Raw genomic sequence first — 18,593 nt, forward strand, 5'->3', positions numbered from 1 at the left:
AAAATGTCCAGAAGGATAACAGTTAGTATCCACACAGATAATAAGAACCTGTAGTGAGGCAAATTCTCAAACAGCAAGGAAAACGGTAACCAAAAAATTCTGGAACCGAGGTCAGGGCATGGCGTCTAAGCCCCTGGCCGTGGACAGAGACGAGGGGTTAAGCGATGTAAAGTACACTAACAAGAAAGTACTACAGTCGAATGTAATAAAGTACACCAAGTTGTAGAGAAGTACAATAAAATGCACACACTACTGGGAACAACACTCATTCTACCTCAGCCAACCAAACTCTTATCTGTGGTGTGGCAGAAGTTGAAGATCTCAAAAGCGACCGATGAGATGCACTTACTACGTCAAAGGAGGTGCTCGCTGTGCGCCTAGCCCGACCCCTCGCTGGACCGCTTGAAGTGCATGGTACAGCGTGGGGGCGGTTTAAATAGTGTAATTGATGAGGAGATAATCGAAATCCCCTGCGCGTGCTGTGCCGGGCCGGGTTACCCAACCACTCAGTGCCTTACTGGTGTGATCAAGGAAATCCACACAAGACTGCTTTTAGCTGCTTTTGGCTGTCCCTAAATCTCATGTGGTACTTCTCTGTGGTGAGCCGAAACCTAAAGAGAAGAAAGGGTTGGAAGCATACATCATCTGGCCCCCTACATCAAGTGTGAGGGGAGTATCCTTCCCTATTGTAGGCATGTGTTTTGAGAGACTGCTCTTCCCTCACACTTCTTCTTTTGCACCCTGTAACTCTTCAGGGCTACTTCATAGCCTAAAACTCATCTGTCAACATCTTCCCCCACCACATAGTTAGTGTAAGGAAATGCCTATATTTGCATTATCACAGCTGAAGTTTTGGACTGATGCTGCTGTTTTCTGTGACTCTGAGAGTGTACTGAGCCTGCTAAACAAATCTCAGTGCCAGTGCTCTGACCTTACAGGTATATGTTGGATTGGCTTATATCCAAGTATAAATCCCTAGTACATGGTTCCAGTGTTATCCAAGGCCTGTAAGTTAAAATGTCCCACTGAGGTTGCAGCACCCATTGAGCCACTCTGGATGTGACAATGTAAAAACATGTCTCCCAGCTTGCCATTGTAGACTGGCAAAGCAGTTTTAAACTGCTAACTCAACTTTGCTATTTACACTAACGGCAAATCCCAAGCCTCCCTTTTTAATATATATACGAATCACCCTTACAGCAGGTCTTTTGAGTCCTAATGCAGGGTGCTGTATATTAACAAGTAGGACATGTATTTTACATGTCCTAACAGTAAAAACTCCAAACTGTTGTTTTACTGATGAAAAGCTAGTAGCCCCTTTATCGAGTACAGGGTTACACACTGGCAACTCAGTTGTGCTAACTTCTGAATGGGACTACTAATGTTGGTACTTCAAGGAATCAGAATAATTGTCATATTAAACCTGACTTCTTGTCCTAGCTGAACTTACTGTAACTTTTTAAGAAATACAACGTTTAAAAAATTGCCGCACTGTTGCCCAAGTTTTCCAATGGCCATTATAGTGCAGTCTGTGGATAGCTTGATGCCAGACATTGCAGGAAGTCTTAATCAGGCAGGGGGCCATAGTAGCTCATTGACTAGTAATGGCAGCATTTATCTGAGGGCACTTTCTAGGCATAAATATGGTACCTTTGGCACCAGGTCTCAGATCATATCTGGACTGGAGAGAGGACTGAGGAAGGACTACCCTGCTCTTCCCTGAACGTGGCAAAAGTGGCTGCACCAACTTCTGGACTGCTCTACTGATTCTTGTGCTTGCAAAGAAAGGACTGTGCCTTTGGTGCCTGGCTCATGGAAATTCACTCCTGCACCTCAGACAGAAGAGGTGAACTTCAACTGTCAGTTTGCTGACTTCCTGTTACAGCACCAGGGCCACAAAAGTTGATGAATCACGTTCCGGCCAGTGAGTAGCCACAATCCATTGATCACATCTGACCGCCGACATGCAGCCTGGATAACCAAGTCCTGATGCTCAAAAGTTGCACCTGAGTCTGCTGGACATAGGAGAGTGGTCATCCAAGACTGACACCAGCCTTCACCAAAGAGAACTGCAATTTTTGCAGTGATCAGAGACCAGTAGTCTAGTGGCAACTAGACTTTTGCTGGACCAAGCAGAACTTCAAGAGACATTGACCCCTGCAAGCAAAGTCACCCTATTTCAACTGTGGACCAAGGAGTAGCCCCAGGAAGAACCCCATCGGCTGCACAGCATCTTCAACATCCCGTATCCCATGCGTCATGACCACTTTCTGAAAGTCTATGGCAATCCACCCATACAGCCTTGAACTGGACTTGAAACTGCTTTGGTGACAAGGTAACTGTCCTCCAACTCCTTATTAGCCCACTTGACCTTCTCCCTGCCAGTGTGGGCTGCCCAAAGTGGGATGGAGTAACCAAAGACAACTCTTGAAAAGTTTTACAAAGTTTTCAAACTTTGTAGTTACCAATGCCTGTTGGAATTTTTCAGTGAATTTTTTATTTACTTAAAAATCCATGGGGCATATTTATACTTTGTTTTTTCTGCATTTTCATCTTTTTTTCTTATGCGAGTGCGGCGCAAACTTAACTCCATATTTATATTTTAACGCTAGACACGTCTAGCGTCAAAATATTGGAGTTAGCACCGTTTTTTGGATGTGTGAACCCACCTTACATCAATGAGACAAGGTAGGCGTTTCCATCCCAAAAAATGATGCTATCCCCGTAGCTCCATATTTATCCCCCTGTGCTAAAATGACACATGGGTGGGAGGCAGACTCAAATAATAGCTCTAAGCCTGCTTAGGTCCATTATTTATCACCTGGGTCTGACCAGATGCTAAACGCCAAGGAATGGATGCACAGGTGCCCACCCCAAGCCCCAGGAACACCCCCACCCACACCAGAGGGACACCAGAGGATTGGGGACCCCATCCCAGGTAAGTAGGGTAAGTATAGGTAAGTATTTGTAAAAAATGTTTAAGTGCCAATGGGGGCCCTGACATGGGGCCCCTTCCATGGCAATGGGTGCAATGGCCATGCCCAGGGGACACTGGTCCCCTTTGCTGGCCATTGGGGTGGTGAGCATGACTCCTATCTTTTATAAGACAGGAGTCATGTGTTATGGTTGGTTGTGCATTAGGAAATGACGCTAGGCTGGTTAGCTGCATTTCTTTGGCCTCTAACCTGCCTGCCGTCATTTTTTGACACTCAACCTCCATCTCCTCTACCGGCACCCCCACCCAGGCTAGTGGTTTGTTTTTTTACGTTAGCCCAAGCTTAGCACTGTCTTGCGGCATTCCATAAATTTGGCGCCCGGCTTGCGCTTTCAAATGACGCAAGCCGGCTGTAAACTTTTTGATGCAAAACTGCATTAGCACAGTTTTGCACAAAAAGTATAAATATGCCCCTGTATCTCTAGGGTTCTGTGGGCAATTTTATTCACTTTGGTGGCTAAAAATCCTTAAAAATTTGAATTATTTTTGTTAAATGGTATCAGATTACTTTTAGGTTTTGTGCCTTCCTTATTTTGTTGTGTTGGTGCTTCTAAATGCTTTACACTTGTTCCTTTGTTTAAGCCTGACTGCTCAAAGCCACAACTACCCAGGGTTGAACTAAATTTAAACAAACAAACCTGACTAGACCCAAGTATTATACGGTGAGTTTGCACAACAACACCATGTTATACACCACTTTTTCAAAGCTAACCACCAGGTCTTAGGGAATACAGACCCTCATGTCTCCACTGGATACTTTGTTGCTGCCACCATTTCTGCTGGACTCTGAGATCTGCTTCGCTTTTTGCTCCAGCTCCTGTTCACTCACTGTATGAGTAAGCAGAATTTTCTTCCCCCACAGAGCCAGTTTCCTTTCCTCCAGGGCCTTGTTGGCAGCATCCTCATCCTTGGCTGACTCCAATTTTAACTTGTCCAGCTCAAGCGCCCTCTCAGCCTGCTGTTATCCATTTCTAAGGGGTGGGTTTGAGGGAAAAACACTGCTCCATGAACTGAGAGGGAGCTCCACTCCTATGATCAAGTTGTCCTCCTCCTCCTCGGGCTGCTTCAGCTCAGGGCCTGTAGCCAGGCCCTCTTCCTCTTCTTACTCTTAGTCCATCTTCTCCTCCTCAGGACCATCCTCTGGGGTGTTCTGCATCCATCTGACTTCCTCAAAGACTCAGAGGGCTACCTAGAGGTTCAGCTTTGCGGCCTTCTTTCCCACATTCAGATTGCTTTCTTTGTAAAGCCTCTGCAGCTCTACCTTGCTAAGGTTATCAGTGATGATCAGCTACATCTCCACTGTAGCAAAAAGGTAATGAGAACACTCATTAATTTGGAAAATAGGGAAAATATCTAAATAAAAAACTAAGGAGAATTTAGAAAACAAATTGAATTTGAAGTCACAATATTTATGGAATTTTAGTTTGACATAAAATTACTGAATGGCACTGCTCAGAAACAAGTACTTGATCCCACTACTGAGTACCAATGTAATAAATGGGGTTACTGGTTGAGGAGGTGTAATCCCTACTCAATAAACTACCACAATCTTTTGTGGGTGAACTACAAAAGTCACTAAATTAACCTGTGCTTACCTCTCCGGTAGCTCGGCACAAAAGCAGTCAGGCTTCATTTAAAGGCACAGTTTAAAGTATTTACACAGCATACAGACAATAATAAAGTAAAAACACAACATAAAAAATCCCACAACATTTTAGAAAAATTGAGGATTTTAAAAAAAGAAATACAATCACACCAAAAAAAATTAAATCCAAACAATAGAATCAGACTTATGAATTCTTCACGTTTTTAGTGAAATCTAGCACATAAAAGATTAAAGCACCAACCATGGGCATCTAGTCGCACAAGACTAGAACAAATAAAAAAATGAAGGCCAACCACAATGGAGCGAAGGTCAGGTACTCGAGGTGGATTGGGCTCGGTCTTGTGTCACCTTCTGACTTAGAAGAAATTTTGAAGAAACATTCCTGAGAAGGTAAAGTTCAGTGAGGCAAAGTAGCTGGTGGTGTCCAAGGAGGAGGCCTAATTGTCAGGGAGCTGCTGGATGGGGTCGCCCTGACGCTCTCTAACTTCAGGTTTTGTCACTTTTTTGGAAGTTGAAAATCTCCAGCAGGACAAAGCTGCAAGCTGTAGCTGATGAGGGCTCCATGAGGCAAAATACCTTTGCCAAGATGTCCTGCTGAAGATTTGCTATTGCAGAGAAGAACGTAGAGGTAGGTACTACGGCATCAGGCTGAGTGGTGATGCACCTTGGGCAGATTAGCAAGGAGGCAGGTCATGGTCTTCTCAGTTCTCTGGACACTTTTTGGTCAAAATGTTCCTAAGGTCCAACTTTTAGGGTTGGGCAGGAGCAGCCCTTTAACACCACAACCATAGGTCGAGGACTTGGTGGGCACTATTTGGGGAGTTAGGATACACTTCAGCATAGGTTAGGTGCAGGCTTCAAGGTCTCTGCAGCTTGGTATGTCCTTGTAGGTCACACAGAATGCCAGCCAGCTAACCCATGAAGTGCCATCCTGCTAACGCCTAGTGTCCCTTTGTCTAACTATCTAGGAGGAATACACAGAGCCCAACAGATTAGATATTCAGTCATGTGACCTATGACCTTGGCAGCAGACACCAAATTGTTAGGGCAAGAAAATGCTAAATTGTGACTGAACATTTGACACTAGTAGCATTTAGTTTGCAGTCCCTGTGTACATGTAGTACCACATACTTGGGTTTTATAAGTAAATCTATCTATCTATCTATCTATCTATCTATCTATCTATCTATCTATCTATCTATCTATCTATCTCTTTCTCTATCTGTATATATATATATATATATCTATATGATGTGTGATATATATATATATATATATATATATACATATATATATATATATATATATATATATCACACAACACCTCACACATCATGCTGGTGATTATTAACATTAAAGTGAAGGATTCATCAATGCGCCTTTGTCACAATGCTGACCATTACTCTTTTGGCACATTAAATTCAAAACAATGTGTGCTGATTCGTACAAGAAAAACAAACAAAGGACAAATGTTCATCTTCAAATATAGCACCATCTTAGAAGGTTTTTCTTCCATGTTCTCTGCATACATTATTTTAAACACAAATCAAATTAATAACAATTCTAAAGTATACACTTCCAAGTTAATTCATGAAATTGAAACATAAGGCTTTGTCACTGCATTTCATTAGCAAATTCTTACCTTCCAAAATTTGCAACGATATTCTCCTCGCAATTCCAAATATTTTCTCCACCCTTTATGCTCCTCTATGATTGGCTCAATGGTAAACACTCCTCTTCTAATATGTAGCCACCTTATTATTCCACTTTAGTAGTCAGAAAGGAAATACATTTTTTGTCATACAAAGTAGACATAAAGAATAATAATAAATAAAATACCAAATAAATATCAATCTAGCCCAGAAACAAAAAAAGAGAAGAAATACATTTATGTCATTCCATATGAACATCAACCAAATCACAGTGGGCTCCAGAGCAAAAAAAGAGGATTAAAATTCACAACATAGCCCCCAAGGACTTTCGTAAATGACATGCTCAACCTAATACTACATCGTGATGTGCTATACAATCAGCCCATGTGGCCCCCTGCATACTTTTTAGTACCTCTCAAAAGAGAACAGGCTTATCATTTCCCAACATTAAATATAAATAGCATACCAAACTTGTGGCAATTTTTGGACATAATAAATCAAGGAATCATTAACGCCTTGTCTTCCAATAGAGTTTATACCTGATGCTGTTTTCATAGCTGAAGTTTCACTGTCTATATTTCAAATAGGTGCTGTCTTCAAACTTTGTCCCTATAAAAGCATGCATATAAAAATATGAAAGTTAAAAACAATAAAAACTCATAACGATCTACAGATTGCTAGCAGGTTGCAAGGGGATCTAAAGATGGACATGTAATTCCTCATCAGTATTTAACCTAAAGGGTTCCATACTGTCCATGCCTAGAATATACTTGGACTCCAATATCCTTAACTCCCTTTCTCTATCACCCCCTCTTGGTTTCCTGGGCACGTGATCACTGGCAATGTATGTAATCAATGTTTGATCCCCATTATGTGTGCTTTGGAAGTGCAGTGCCACTGGGTAATTTAGATCCTTGTTTCTACGTTGGGAGTACCAGAAGAACTGTACTCCCAACATACGCCTTTGGCATGGGCAGAACAACACATAAACTGCAAAGTCTGTTTTGCAACTCAATGACTTCCTTACGGTGTATGGAACTCACTCATATTTTGCAAGTAGCACCTGGTTTATATTTTTGACAGTTTTGAAATCCCGGACCGGGGTTAGCCACTGATGTGCACTTGTGACCACTTCACTCCTGACTAAATAGTTCCTCATAGATTGTGCCTTCCTAAAGGTAATCTGTGGCCTCTTTGTCACTCTGCTCCGTATTAATGCCTCATTTTTTATGAGGTGCCTGACTTCTGTACATTCTGATGTTTGTCATGAAAAGTAGTGATGTATTGTGAGAAACTGAGTTGTTGGTTGACTGGGGTTTGAGCCCTGGTCAAGCAACAGCCACAATCCCTTGCAGGGTGAACCACAAAAATTCACTAATTTACAATGTGCTTAACCCTGAATAGTTTGGCACACAAAGCAGCCAGACTAAAGTTAGAAGCAATGTGTTAAGTATTTATGTAGTACAGGTAGGAAGTTGGCTCTGTATATACTATTTCAAAGTAAGAAATAGTGTGCACAGAGTCCAAGGGTTCCCCTTAGAGGTAAGATTGTGGCAAAATTAGATAATTCCAATTTTGTGGTAGTGTGGTCGAACAGTTGGCTTATCAGAGGGTAGTGTTAAGCATTTGTTGTACACACACAGGCAATAAATGAGGAACACACACTCAAAGACTTACTCCAGGCCAATAGATTTTTATATAGAAAAATATATTTTCTGAGTTTATTTTAAGAACCACAGGTTAAAAATTTGAAGTAAACACATAAAATGCAAGGTACTTCACACAGGTAAGTTAAGAACTTTGAATGAAAGCAATATCAAATACAGTCTTTGTTAAAATGGCAATAAGCTATTTTAAAAGTGGACACTGCAAAAATCAACAGTTCCTGGGGGAGGTAAGTAAAGGTTAGATTGTGAAGTAAGTAAGACACTTAAAAGTCTCAGTTCCTGGGCGTAGGCAGCCCACCCTTGGGGGTTCAAGGCAACCCCAAAGTTACCACACCAGCAGCTCAGGGCCAGTCAGGTGCAGAGGTCAAAAAGGTGCCCAAAACACATAGGTGCCTATGGAGAACAGGGGTTCTTCGGTTCCAGTCTGCCAGCAGGTAATTACCCACGTCCTCGGGGGGCAGACCAGGGGGGTTCTGTAGAGCACTGGGGGTGACACAAGTAGGCACACAAAACACACCCTCAGCAGCACAGGGGCTGTCGGGTGCATTGTGAAAAGCAGGCGTCGGGTTTTAGATAGGAATCAATGGAGGGGACCCGGGGGTCACTCTAGCGGTGCAGGCAGACACAAGGGGGGGAATTTTCGGGTCAGCCACCACCTGGGCTAGGCAGAGGGTCACCTGGGGGTCACTCCTGCACTGAGCTTCGGTTCCTTCAGGTCCTGGGGGTGCAGTTCTTGGTCCAGGCTTCGGGTCCCTTGTACAGGCAGTCGTGGTCAGGGGGAGCCTCTGGATTCTCTCTGCAGGCGTCTCTGTGGGGTTACAGGGGGGGTCATGTTGGGCTACTCACAGGGTCACAGTCGCCGGGGAGTCCTCCCTGTGGTGTTTGTTCTCTGGATCTCGAGCCGGGGGTGTTGGGTGCAGAGTGTGAAGTCTCACGCTTCCGACGGGAAGAGTGAGTTCTTTGACAGTTGCTTCTTTGCTGCCAAGATGTAGCTGTTTTTGAGAAGAGCCGCTGCTCACTGGAATTTCTTGGTCCTGGGGATCAGGGCAGTCCTCTGAGGCTTCAGAGGTGGCTTGCCCCTGTTGGTTCGTCGCTGGTTGCAGGTTTTCGACTCTGGAGACAGGCCGGTAGGGCTGGGGTAAAAGCAGTTGTCATCGTCCATCGTCTCTGCAGGCTTGTAGGTCAGTAGTCCTTCTTTGTAGTTCAGGTTGCAGGAATTTGATTTCCTGGGTTCTGGGGTGCCCCTAAATACTAGATTTAGGAGTGTGTTTAGGTCTTGGAGGGCAGTAGCCAAAGACTACTGTCCTCGAGGGTGGCTACACCCTCTTTGTGTGGGCACATCCCTAATCCTATTGGGAAAATCCTCCAAAACTAAGATGGAGGATTTCTAAAGGCAGGGGTCACCTCAGCTCAGGACACCTTAGGGGCTGTCTTGACTGGTGGGTGACTCCTCCTTGTTTTTCTCATTATCTCCTCCAGCCTTGCCGCCAAAAGTGGGGGTCAGTGGCCGAAGGGGCGGCCATCTCCACTAGCTGGGATGCCCTGGGGCGCTGTAACAAAAGGGGTGAGCCTTTGAGGCTCACCGCCAGGTGTTACAGTTCCTGCAGAGGGAGGTGAGATGCACCTCCACCCAGTACAAGCTTTTGTTCCTGACCACAGAGTGACAAAGGCACTCTCCCCATGTGGCCAGCATCTTGTCTGGCTTGTGACAGGCTGGCAGAAACTGGTCAGCCTACACTAGAAGTCGGATTGGTATTCGGGGGCATGCATGTTACAATACATTGCACACTGGCATCAGTGTGCATTTATTATGCTGAGAAGTTTGATACCTAACTTCCCATATTTCAGTGTAGGTATTATGGAACTGTGGAGTTCGTGTTTGGCAAACTCCCTGACCATATACTCTTATTGCTACCCTGCACTTACAATGTCTAAGGTTTTGCTTATATACTGTAGGGGCATAGTTCTCATGCACATATTCCCTTGCCTGTGGTATAGTGCACCCTGCCTTAGGGCTGTAAGGCCTGCTAGAGGGGTGACTTACCTATGCCACAGGCAGTGTGAGGTTGGCATGGCACTCTTAGGGGAGTGCCATGTCGACTTAGTCTTTTTCTCCCCACCAGCACACACAAACTGTGAGGCAGTGTGCATGTGCTGAGTGAGGGGTCCCTAGGATGGCATAAGACATGCTGCAGCCCTTAGAGACCTTCCCTGGCATCAGGGCCCTTGGTACCAGGGGTACCAGTTACAAGGGACTTATCTGAGTGCCAGGGTTGTGCCAATTGTGGAGACAAAGGTACAGTTTAGGGAAAGAACACTGGTGCTGGGGCCTGTTTAGCAGGGTTCCAGCACACTTTTAATCAAAACTTAGCATCAGCAAAGGCAAAAAGTCAGGGGGTAACCATGCCAAGGTGGCATTTTGTTACAGTACCCAAACACCAACACAGTGAAAACACAACATAATAAAAATCACAAACCCATTAGAACAATAGAGACATTGGGCCAGATGTATGAATCTGGCCCATTGCGATTCGGTAATTGCGATTTTTAAGAAATCGCAATTACCAACTCGCAAAGGGCCATGTATCACATTTGCGATTCGGTAATTGCGATTTCTTAAAAATCGCAAATGCAATTACCGAGTCGCAAATTGCGATACTGGCCCCATTCGCAGCTTTGGGCCTGTTGGCCCATAGCTGTGAATTTTTTGCATTTCCTAAATTGCGATTTCTGAAACAGAAATCGCAATTTGGGAAATGCAAAAGGCCAGGGTGCTGGGGGCCTAAGGCCCCCTCTCCTGCAACCCCAATTTTTTTTTTTTCCATGTAAAGTACACACATGCCAAAAGGGCATGTGTGCTTTACATATTAAATTTAAAAATGCAGTTTTACTGCATTTTTTAATTTTGCACCAGGTTACCACCTGGTTGCAGACAATGGTATTTTGCATGTGCAATATACCATTCTGCGAAAAATCGCAATTTGCGATTTTTTGCAGAATTGCCTTGCGACCTGGATTTTGCGAATTGCAAATTGCGATTCACAAAATCCTGGTCGCAACGCAGAAAATCGCAATTTTTGCGATTTTCATTTTGTGGTCTGCGAATGCCTTTGATGCATTGCAGACCATGATTTTGCTCGCGCAAACGGATGATTTCGCAGTTTGCGAGTGCAAAATCATTTGATACATCTGGCCCATTGTTATTAAATGATTTGACATCAAAACCACAAATTCCAATTGGTTGAACCGGAGTTATGATTTTTTTACATTTAAGGTTCAAAATAGCAAGTCCTCAGTTTTCTCAAGGAGCAAAAAAGATAATTAAAATCCACAGCATAGCCCCCATGGATTTTTGGAATTGGCATACTCAACTTAATACTAAATCACCTGGGAACATTCAGCACCGCAACCAAGGGTCCAGGAGTGCAATGAGACCTCTTGGAGGTGCACAGCTCATTCAGGCTGGGTCCAGGTGCAGGTTTAAGATGGTGGGAGCCTGTTATGTCCCTGTGGCTCAGAACAGGAGATCAGCTAAACTAGCCCCTGGACTCACTTCTGAAGTCCTGGGTGCAGGTGGTTCTGCAACGCTGGACTCTGAAAGTTCCAAGCAGGCTTCAGGCAACAAAGCGGTCCTTCCAGGGACAGCAGCAGTCTGGGAGAGAGCACAGAAGTCACACCAGCGGGCAGTCCTCTGAGACTCATTCCGTGGTTAAGTAGTGAACTGAGGAGCAGGTCTGTGAGCCCTATTTTTAGACCTTGGTGCCTTGCTCCTGGAAGCTGGGTGATGTTTCCAGAAAGGTTCTCTGAAGTTCCAGGAATGTCCTGCCTCCCCTACCCTGGCTCCTAGCTGGCTGCAATGACAATACAGGGTTGTTAAGCCTATTGTGTGGTGGCAGAGCCCAGCCTAGTCAGTTGCATGTGGGGCTGTGCTTAGCTCCGCCCCCCATCAAATCAGTTAATGGCCTGTTCAGGCTCTGCAATCCTCCTATTGTGTGACTGTCTAGGGAGAATTCACAAAGTCCCAATTGTCAGTTACACCCACTCCTGTGACCTACGGCAGGTTACAGGCACAGAGGGCTAAGGACAGAAAAATGCTAACTTTTTAAAAGTGACAAGCTTGTGATGATAAATCCAACTTTGCCATTGAAGAGGGTTTATCATTAAAAGTATATGGGTACCAAACATGACATATCTACGACATATGGTTTAGGATTTACAACGTAATAATTTTTATAAGGAATCCCCAATGTTATCTTTGGGGAGGGGTAGGCCTCACAGTAGTGAAAAAATGAATTAAGGAGTTTTTCACTACTAGGATATGTACAATTGAAAAGTACTAGTCCTACCCTTTAATTACATAGCACCCTGCCCTATGGGCTACCTAGGCCTACCTTAGAGGAGACATATATAATAAAAGGGGGTTTATGGCTTGACAAGAGGTTTTAGATGCCAAGTAGACATGGCAGTCGGACACTGCCTTCAGGCTGCAATGGCAGGCCTGGGTCAAGTTTTAAGGTGTTACTTAAATAGGTGGCACAATAAGTGCTGCAGGCCCACTGGTATTATTAATTTACAGGCCCTGGGCATAGGGTGTACCCATCTGCAAGGGACTTACATGTTTAGGGGATTGAGCACAGGCACTTTAGCACTGGTTAGCAGTCGTAAAGTACACAGAGTCCTAAGGACAACAAGCAAAAATCCTGCAAAAAGTAGGAGGAAGGTAAAACATTTGGGGGTGACCCTGTAGAGAAGGCCATTTCCAACATGTATCTTACTGTATCTCACTGTCAGCTTGTACCTTCTCCTTACTGTGTCCAAACAAGGCCTCTCTCCTCCGGTACTTGGATATCCTGCCCCGGGCAGCACTTAGGGGCATTTTTACAAGCCCCTGGTGCCACTTTGCCTCACCCTCGCATCACTTTTTTTTTACACTAAGGCAGCGCTAAGGTGGCCTTTTCCTTGCACCAGATTTATAAAGTGGTGCACTTACAACTCCTTGCGCCACATTTTACCTGTGTCAGGCATAATGTATGCAAGGGGGGCATTCTGATGCAGAGAGGCCCAAAAAAATAGCGCAGTGAAATTTACTAGATTTCACTGCGCCATTTTTTCCATCATTTCCAAAGTCTGCCCAAGGCAGGCGTTAAAATGATGTACCCATAGTAATCTATGGGCCTCCTTGTGCTTTGCTGCACTAGCATAAAAAAGTGTGACGCTAGTGCAGCAAAGCACCACAAAAGCATAAAAAATGTTGACGCTATTGTGCTAACGAATAGGATGGTTCACCATATTATAAATACGGCGCAACCATGGAGTCATTAGGGGGATGCAAGAAAATTCGCTCATAGGGACCGATGAGCCACTTTCTTGTAAATCTGCTCCTTTGAGTGTTCTCTGTCTATCCTCATGCTCTTAACCTGTTCAGCACATTTCCCCATGTGGCCTCAAAATGTGTTTGTGTACTAAAAATATGTCTGGCCCTTAACACTTTGCTGAAGTGAATGCTGATTTTGAATGCCACCGGGTCGAAACTGCCTGCATGTAATGTACTATTACTTGTGGTTGATTTTCTGTACACCGTAGTAATGGGCTTGCAGTGCTCTACCAGAATCCTAACATCTAAAAATTCTAACTGGGTCTGACTTGTTTGACACGTGAAATGTAAATTGATGTCATTCTCATCTATCCTATGCACAGTTTAAAGATTAATCATTTCACTGCAAATGTTACAATGATATTATCAATTATGTAATAGAAGATGCAATTACTGATGTAATATGTGAAGTAATTAGCATTGCATGGCGAGGACACGAGTTATAGTTACCTTGGGGCACAAGTTATAGTTACTTTAAATAACTCTAACTATAGCAGCTGAATTTCTATGGTTGTGTTTATAAGTGAATTTCTAAGGATTTTTAAATGCTAATTCTTAACCAAAACATCCCTTTGACCTTTGTTTTTTCAATGAATTTCTATGCTTTTTTTATGCAGCAGGGTGTTGGCCGCAGGGTCTGCAACCAGGCTGTGTGGCTTACTCCCGCCTACATCCATCCCTACACAATGAGGGAAAAGCAAGGAGAAGGCACTCAAAAACAGTGGGAAAAAGCAAGGTGAAAGCAGGGAAAATGAGGGAAAAGCAAGGAGGAGGCCCTCAAAAATCATTTGAAAAAGCAAGGAGAAAGCAGTGAAAATGAAGGAAAAACAAGGAGAGGGCACGCAAAATAACATGTGAAAAAGCAAGGAGAGAGCAGTGAATATGAAGGAAAAGCAAGTACACGGCACACAAAAAAACGGGTGAAAAAGCAAGGAAACAGCAGTGAGAAGAAGGAAAAAGTAAGGAGCAGGAACACAAAAAAAGCAGTGAAAATGAGGGAAAGGCAAGAAGAAGGCACACAAAAAACAAAGTAAAAAACAGGAGAAAACAGGGAAAATGAGGAAAAGACAAGGAGAAGGCATATCAAAAACAGTTGATAAAGCAAGGAGAAAACTGTGGAAATTAGGGAAAAACAAGGAGAGTGCACACAAAATGACGTCTGAAAAAGAAAGGAGAAAACAGTGAAACCAAAGAAAAAGCAAGTGACCGACACACAAAATAATGGGTGAAAAAGCACTGAGAAGCAGGCAAAGCAAGGGAAAGGCAAGGTCAAGGCACACCAAAAATGGAGAAAAGGGCATGGAGAATGCAGTGAAAATGAGGGAAAAGCAAGGAGAAAGCACTCAAAAAACAGGGTGAAATGCGAGGAGAAGGCAGTGAAAATCAGGGAAAAGCAGAGCGTTTACACACAAAATGGGGACAAAGAAGGAGAAAGCAGTAAAAAGGAAGGTGAAGCAAAGAGAGGGCACACAAAATAATGGGTGAAAAAGCAAGGTGAAAGCAGTGGGAGCGAGGGAGAAACAAGGAGAAGGCACATAATAAATGAGGGAAAAAGCAAGGAGAACGCATTGAAAATGAGGGAAAAGGTAGAGGAGGGCACACAAAACACGTTGGAAAAAGCAAGAAGGAAACAGTGAGAACGAGGGTGCAGCAAAGTGAGGGAACACAAAAAACAGGTAAAACAAATGAGGTGAACGCAGTGAAAACTAGCAAAAAGCAAGTCTATGAGAAGGGACACCAAAATAAGTGAAAAAGTTAGAAGAAAGCAGTGAAAACGTGGAAAAAACAAGGAGAAGTCACTCAAAAAAACAGCGAAAAGCAAGGAGAAAGCAGTGACAATGAGAGAAAAGCAAGGAGAAGGCACGTGAAATATGGGGGAAAATGTAAGGAGAAAACACTGACAATGAGGGAAAATTAAGGAGAGGGCACACAAAAAATGAGAGAAAAAAGGATAAAGCTGTGAAAATTAGGGAAAAGCAAGGAGAAGGGAAACAAAAATACAGGGACAAAAGCAAGGTGAATACAATGGGAATGAGGGAAAATAAAGGAGAAGGCACAAAAAAGGGTAAAAAAGCAAGAAGATAGCAATGAGAATGAGGGAAAAGCAAAGCAAGGGTACACGAGTTAAAGTGTACAAAAGCAAGGTGAAAGCAGTGAAAACGAGGGAAAAGTAAGGAGAAGGCACACAAAAAACAAGCGAAAAAGCAAGGAGTGAAAATGAGGGGGAAGCAAAGACAATGCACACAAAATAGGGAGAAAAGTAAGGTAAAAGCAGTGAGAGCAAGGGAAAAGCAAGTACAAGGCACACAAACAACGAGGGAAAGAGCAAGGGCAAAGCAGGGAAAACAAGGAAAAAGTCGCAGGCACACAAAATACAGGTGAAAAGCAAGGTGAAAGCAGTAAAACTGAGTGAAAAGCAAGGAGAGGGCACACAAAAATGGGTGAAAAAGGAAGATGAAAGCATTGAAAATAAGAGAAAAGCAAGGAGAAGGTGCTTAAAATAACAGCAGAAAAAGCAAGGAGAAGACAGGAGCAAGAGCGATGCAGAGGTACGAGAAGTGCTGGGCTTTTAGTTTTTTTCAGATTTGCAGCAAACATTTTTTGAAAAAACATTTTTAGCCACTAGCAGGGTCCTTCTGGAACCCCACCACCATGCATAGGTGGTCCGAGTATCTCTACCCCCCCTTGTCTTTTTTCTAATGTTATTTTCCTGGGACTCGGCTGAGTCTGAGTCCAAAGATTGTTGTCAGCACTTCCTGGTTGAATCAATCAGATCTCACCATGAGATCTGTGCTTAGACTCCACCCAGATATACAATTTTTTGTCTTTAATAACTACAAAACTACTCAATGGATTTACTCTAAATAACAAAAAGAGTGCTTTCTGGAACAAAAGCTAGCTTTCTGCCAAATTTGGCGTAATTCTGTCCAGTTGTTTGGGCTGTAGTTGTGTCTAAAAATTTCTATGGAAATTGCATGGGGAAAAAGTGTTTTGGGACCCCCTTTTTTCTCTGCCTCTGCTTGGTGAATTGCCCCAAAACTTTCAGGACAGCAGCTGAAGTGAGTGGCAAACTAGTTTTGAAATATTGTTGAAAGCTTGTCAAATAGCACCAACGTTCTTGGCAAAACAAAAAATGATTTTCCAATGGAAAATAGGTGATAACTATAACTACCTACCGGCCACCAGTGCCAGTAATATCTATCTATCTATCTATCTATCTATCTATCTATCTATCTATCTATCTATCTATCTATCTATCTATCTATCTATCTATCTATCTATCTATCTATCTATCTATCTCCACCGGCCACCAGTGCCAGTAATATATATCTATCTATCTATCTATCTATCTATCTATCTATCTATCTATCTATCTATCTATCTATCTATCTATCCGTCTGTCTATCTATCTATCTATCTATCTATCTATCTATCTATCTATCTCTCTATAGATAGATAGAGAGATAGATAGATAGATGGATAGATAGATAGATAGATAGATAGATAGATAGATAGATAGATAAATAGATAGATAGTACTGAGTGGGGTGGTTGTCACTGGGTAGTTGTTCCATAGGGAAAGCAATTTTTGTTTTGCTAATAACTTTGGGCCCATTTGAAGAATCTCCACAAAAAGGTTCCAAAAAAGTGCTACTCTTTGCCTAGTTTGTGTATTGAAAGTTTTGGGGTGATCCATGATGCTGGGGCTGAGAAAAACAGGGGTACCAAAACACAAAATCCCTGTGCATTTTCCATCGGCTTCTTTAAGAAAGGCTACAGAAAAAACTGCTAAACAGAATTACACTAATTTGTTTTGTCAGTTATGTGTTGGCTGCACTGTATCCTGTTCATTATTTTTTAATGGACTTATCAAGGTTCATAGATGTCCACAGATTACTTCTTATATCGCCAATGAGTTTCTTTTTCTTTTCTTTATTTTTTTTGCAACAGTAATGATCTTGCGACCAGACAAGTAATCTTTGGTTATTCTGGACTCAGAGCTTATATGGACCATTGAGTAATTTAAATGTGATTATTTTTGTGTTCCTTACAGAACATACAATTTGTTTGGTTTTACTTGAAATTACATTGAGCTTGGCTTCATGTTTGAAAAAATAGTCTAGGCAAGAATGCGTTCTTGGGACTGTTTGACTTGTTGGTAGCCTTGATGAGGTCCTATGCCGGGACAAAACATATGCTGGCTGAAATCATCCATCCACCTAGAACGTCATCATACTAGTAATACAACATCATTGAATGTCTCATGTTGATATATTTATGATTTATATATAAAAAGTATCAGGACTAAGGACTAAGGCGGTTATTATGAACCCAGCGGTGGCGGCGATGAACAGAAGGTTGCTGTTGGCGCTGAATACAAACCCACCATATAATGAATTAAAATCCCAACCCCGCCAAATATCACCGGACCACCAGTCACCGCCATGACCTTGTAGGTGGAAATGCTGGATCTCCCACCCCACCACCACGAGCACACCCACATCCCGCCCTCCAAATAATGATGCACAAATCACCTTGGCAGATAGTGGAGGCCTTACGACCATTGGTGGTGCTGACAGCCACGGGCGGCAAGTGGACTTAACAGCAAGAAGTGCACACATTGGATAAGCTTGAAACCCCGACACCTGACACACATCCAAAACCCCATAAAACACTCATAGACACACCCCACAATCCTTTGCAACGAAACAAGGCCAAAGAAGACAGAGAGCACCAGAAGTAGACAACGAACGCCACAAAACACGAGGCGCACACCGACCCACAGAAGAGCACCCTCACCGCAAACCCAGCCCCGACACCATTCACCATACTCACCATGTCACCCCCAAACATCCACGCTTCACAGAAAGTGAGCTAAGGACCATGGTAGACGAAATCCTGAAGGTGGAGCCACAAATATTCGTGGCCCAGGTGCAGCACACACCCATCGCAAGGAAGATGGAGCTATGGCAGACCATTGTCAATAGGGTCAATGCAGTGGGACACCATCCATGCACCAGGGATGACATCCGGAAGAGATGGTACGACCTTCGGGGGAAGGTAAGGGGCATGGCATCAAGGCACCACACTGCAGTCCAGAAGACTGGGGGAGGAACGCCACCAACACCACTCGAATACACCGACTGGGAGAAAAAAGGACTGGTCATCTTGCATCCTACACCTCAATAAGGGAACAGTGTTTTTCATGTGTGTTAATTTTTTTAAATGGTCACATGCATAGGTGCTTCATGTGGAAAATAGGACCTGCATTGTTCACAATAATTTTTTATAGATGCGTA

Source organism: Pleurodeles waltl, chromosome 1_2, assembly GCF_031143425.1.
Source record: "Pleurodeles waltl isolate 20211129_DDA chromosome 1_2, aPleWal1.hap1.20221129, whole genome shotgun sequence".
Taxonomy (NCBI): Eukaryota; Metazoa; Chordata; class Amphibia; order Caudata; family Salamandridae; genus Pleurodeles; species Pleurodeles waltl.